We start from the raw sequence: 4379 nt of genomic DNA, 5'->3' as shown, positions 1-4379 counted from the left end.
GGTGTGGCGTGTCTATTGTTGGTGGTGTGGCGTTTCTATTGTTGGTGGTGTGGCGTGTCTATTGTGGGTGTTGTGGCGTGTCTATTGTTGGTGTTGTGGCGTGTCTCTTGTTGGTGGTGTGGCGTGTCTATTGTGGGTGTTGTGGCGTGTCTATTCTTGGTGTTGTGGCGTGTCTATTGTTGGTGTTGTGGCGTGTCTATTGTTGGTGTTGTGGCGTGTTGTGGCGTGTCTATTGTGGGTGTTGTGGCGTGTCTATTGTTGGTGTTGTGGCGTGTCTATTGTTGGTGGTGTGGCGTGTCTATTGTGGGTGTTGTGGCGTGTCTATTCTTGGTGTTGTGGCGTGTCTATTGTTGGTGTTGTGGCGTGTCTATTGTTGGTGGTGTGGCGTGTCTATGGTTGGTGTTGTGCCGTGTCTATTGTTGGTGGTGTGGCGTGTCTATGGTTGGTGTTGTGCCGTGTCTATTGTTGGTGTTGTGGCGTGTCTATTGTTGGTGTTGTGGCGTGTCTATTGTTGGTGTTGTGGCGTGTCTATTGTTGGTGTTGTGGCGTGTCTATTGTTGGTGGTGTGGCGTGTCTATTGTTGGTGTTGTTACGTGTCTATTGTTGGTGTTGTGGCGTGTCTATTGTTGGTGGTGTGGCGTTTCTATTGTTGGTGGTGTGGCGTGTCTATTGTTGGTGGTGTGGCGTTTCTATTGTTGGTGGTGTGGCGTGTCTATTGTTGGTGTTGTGGCGTGTCTATTGTTGGTGTTGTGGCGTGTCTATTGTTGGTGGTGTGGCGTTTCTATTGTTGGTGGTGTGGCGTGTCTATTGTTGGTGGTGTGGCGTGTCTATTGTTGGTGTTGTGGCGTGTTGTGGCGTGTCTATTGTTGGTGTTGTGGCGTGTCTATTGTTGGTGTTGTGGCGTGTCTATTGTTGGTGGTGTGGCGTGTCTATTGTTGGTGTTGTTACGTGTCTATTGTTGGTGTTGTGGCGTGTCTATTGTTGGTGGTGTGGCGTTTCTATTGTTGGTGGTGTGGCGTGTCTATTGTTGGTGGTGTGGCGTTTCTATTGTTGGTGGTGTGGCGTGTCTATTGTTGGTGGTGTGGCGTGTCTATTGAGGGTGTAGTGGCGTGTCTATTGTTGGTGTTGTGGCGTGTCTATTGTTGGTGGTGTGGCGTTTCTATTGTGGGTGTTGTGGCGTGTCTATTGTGGGTGTTGTGGCGTGTCTATTGTTGGTGGTGTGGCGTGTCTATTGTTGGTGGTGTGGCGTGTCTATTGTTGGTGGTGTGGCGTGCCTATTGTTGGTGGTGTGCCGTGTCTATTGTTGGTGGTGTGGCGTGTCTATAAGTTGGTGGTGTGGCGTGTCTTTTGTTGGTGGTGTGGCGTGTCTATTGTTGGTGGTGTGGCGTGTCTATTGTTGGTGGTGTGGCGTGCCTATTGTTGGTGTTGTGGCGTGTCTTTTGTTGGTGTTGTGGCGTGTCTATTGTTGGTGGTGTGGCGTGTCTATTGTTGGTGGTGTGGCGTGTCTATTGTTGGTGGTGTGGCGTGTCTATAAGTTGGTGTTGTGGCGTGTCTATTGAGGGTGTAGTGGCGTGTCTATTGATGGTGTAGTGGCGTGTCTATTGTTGGTGGTGTGGCGTGTCTATTGTTGGTGGTGTGGCGTATCTATTGTTGGTGGTGTGGCGTGTCTATAAGTTGGTGTTGTGGCGTGTCTATTGAGGGTGTAGTGGCGTGTCTATTGTTGGTGTTGTGGCGTGTCTATTGTTGGTGGTGTGGCGTGTCTATTGGTGGTGTGGCGTGTCTATTGAGGGTGTAGTGGCGTGTCTATTGTTGGTGTTGTGGCGTGTCTATTGTTGGCGTTAAAGCTAATATGTTGACGGGGTAGCGTTGGAAAAAAAAGAAATAGAAGCATTCGGTGCTTATTATAGAATTGGCATTCTCGAACTCTATTTTTATCAAAACAGAACAAATTGTATACAAAAGTAATAAGTATACCGCCACTAAGTTTTATTGGGTTTTTTTTTAATTCTCTGAAATACTAGGCGAGTTAGATTTAGCTAAGATGGGTGGGTTACATTTTGCTAAATTTACAGATCCCGCATCCTCTATTTTTTCATGTAAAAATACAAGTTGCTATTAGGTTTTTCAACATTTTTGTGTGGTCTGCACGTACCCATACGAATACCCTTGCACATACAAGTACACATACCCTGCCCCTAACGAAATTTAAAATAGAGTTCAGGTCCTAAATTAAAGTTTCTAAGACAGTCGGCTGACGAGGTCAGGTTACCGACCTACAAGAAAACAGCCGGTCTACGGGCCAAAGACACTCTGGACATCGTTCTCTGAATTAGAGGCTAGTAGGTCACGTGATGTCCGTGAGCATACCCAGCTCTTATGGGTACCTGGCCAACTGGTTTACTTTAGGGAAAGTAAAGACTGCTGGGTATAGCGCTTATCCCTTCGTATGCCGAGATCAGATAAACAGGTGAACTCTACTTCTCATGCATCGCAAGGTCTGAACAGGTAATTCTACTATAGGCAAATGGTGCCAACATCGTGTAACTGCAGTGTTAAATTGAATTATTTTTAGCTTTCAACAAGTCAAGTGAATTTTTAACATTGCGCGATAAATGAATTCCCCACGCCAGTTCTTTACCATAATACTTTAAACTGAGTGAAATGGATCTTTAACGGACAGACAAATAAGTTTACTAGAGCAAATCTTTCCACAATGCTTCATTGTGAACATATTCAAGTGAATCTTTCACATAGACAGACACATACGGTTACTACAGCAATTCTTTCCCACAATGCTTCATTGTGAACATATTCAAGTGAATCTTTCACATTGACAGACACACAAGTTTACAACAGCAAATCTTTCCAGAAATGCTTCATTGTGACCATATTCAAGTGAATCTTTCACATTGACAGACACACAAGTTTACAACAGCAAATCTTTCCAGAAATGCTTCATTGTGAACATATTCAAGTGAATCTTTCACATTGACAGACACACAAGTTTACAACAGCAAATCTTTCCAGCAATGCTTCATTGTTAACATATTCAAGTGAATCTTTCACAAAGTTTACTAGAGCAAATCTTTCCCACAATGCTTTATTGTGAACATATTCAAGTGAATCTTTTACACAGACAGACACATAAGTTTACTAGAGCAAATCTTTCCCACAATGCTTTGTTATAAATAGAAGAAAACAAAAACTTCCCTGACTAAACTCCCATCCGGTGCGTCGGTCTAATTGGTTCAATAAACATAACTCGTCCTGATCACGTGGTTCCCGGCCATCTGGCTGCACTATCTACCTCGTTACAGCAGTGCAGTGAGGGAGGGAAGGTGTGTGGGGGAGGGGTGAATATTCCTGTCGTTAAGAGAATTTAGGCACAACTTCATGGAAGCGAAGGGGAGATAATTGTGTAAGACATCTCACGGTTCCAGATCTACTCACGCGTACCCGAGCCATTGTGCGCAAAGGTGAAGGTTACTCCAAGGACAAACTTTCTTTTTTTTGGGGGGGGGGGGGGGAGCTTGCTCGCAAGAACACGATTATCAGAAGACAACCCCAGGTGTGGGTGTAAAAAAAAAATAACTGCTCACTCTTGCCTCCCTTCCCCCACCCCTCACTACTAAGCCTGTGTGTAATGTGTGTTGGCTAAATCTCCTGGAAAATAGAACATCTCTTTCTTTTAGCTCTCAACACACAAAACCTGTCGCTGCATTTTTTTTTTGTATTTTACCAAGCACGTGCGGAACATAGACACATTTTTTTTTTTTTTTTTTTGCAACATGGACAAATATCACGTATCTAAATATTGACGTTATAGAACATTGGAATAACCTGCCAGTAACTTTAAATAGCACTGTCTAATATTTATTTTTACCATCTTTCAAAAAACATAACTCGCGTTAGTTTGGTTTTTTTACCAACACAAAAAAAAAAGTATTAACTTTTCGGACCAAAACTGATAACCACACGCAATACGACACAATATTTCCACTTTTTGTTAAGCCAACCTTGTAATCAACTTTTAAACTCTTAAAACAATATGCTATAATTTTGTTTATTAACTATAATAGCAGTTATAATAGCAGTTATTCCCCTTTAAAAGATTTCCCCCTTTTTAATCTAAGGGATATAATCCTCATGATAATTTGTCAACTAGGTTTAACGAATTTGAATTACTGATCTTATACAAAATTCCCTCCTCCCCCCTGCTACACACTCCAAAATCAGTGCATAAAATTATAATCTAAAATAACATATTTTTCTCCATCAATAATTAAAAATGTTAATTTCTAAGTTGAATTCCTATGGCTATACGACGCTTAACCGTCCATCTAGCACGTTGTTCTATTTTTAACTCTATAGCATCTTCC

This window comes from Physella acuta, unplaced genomic scaffold (genome assembly GCF_028476545.2).
Source record: "Physella acuta isolate Inbredline_101_S28 unplaced genomic scaffold, ASM2847654v3 ptg001641l, whole genome shotgun sequence".
NCBI classification, from domain to species: Eukaryota; Metazoa; Mollusca; class Gastropoda; family Physidae; genus Physella; species Physella acuta.
Note: the sequence above shows the minus strand (reverse complement) of the source record.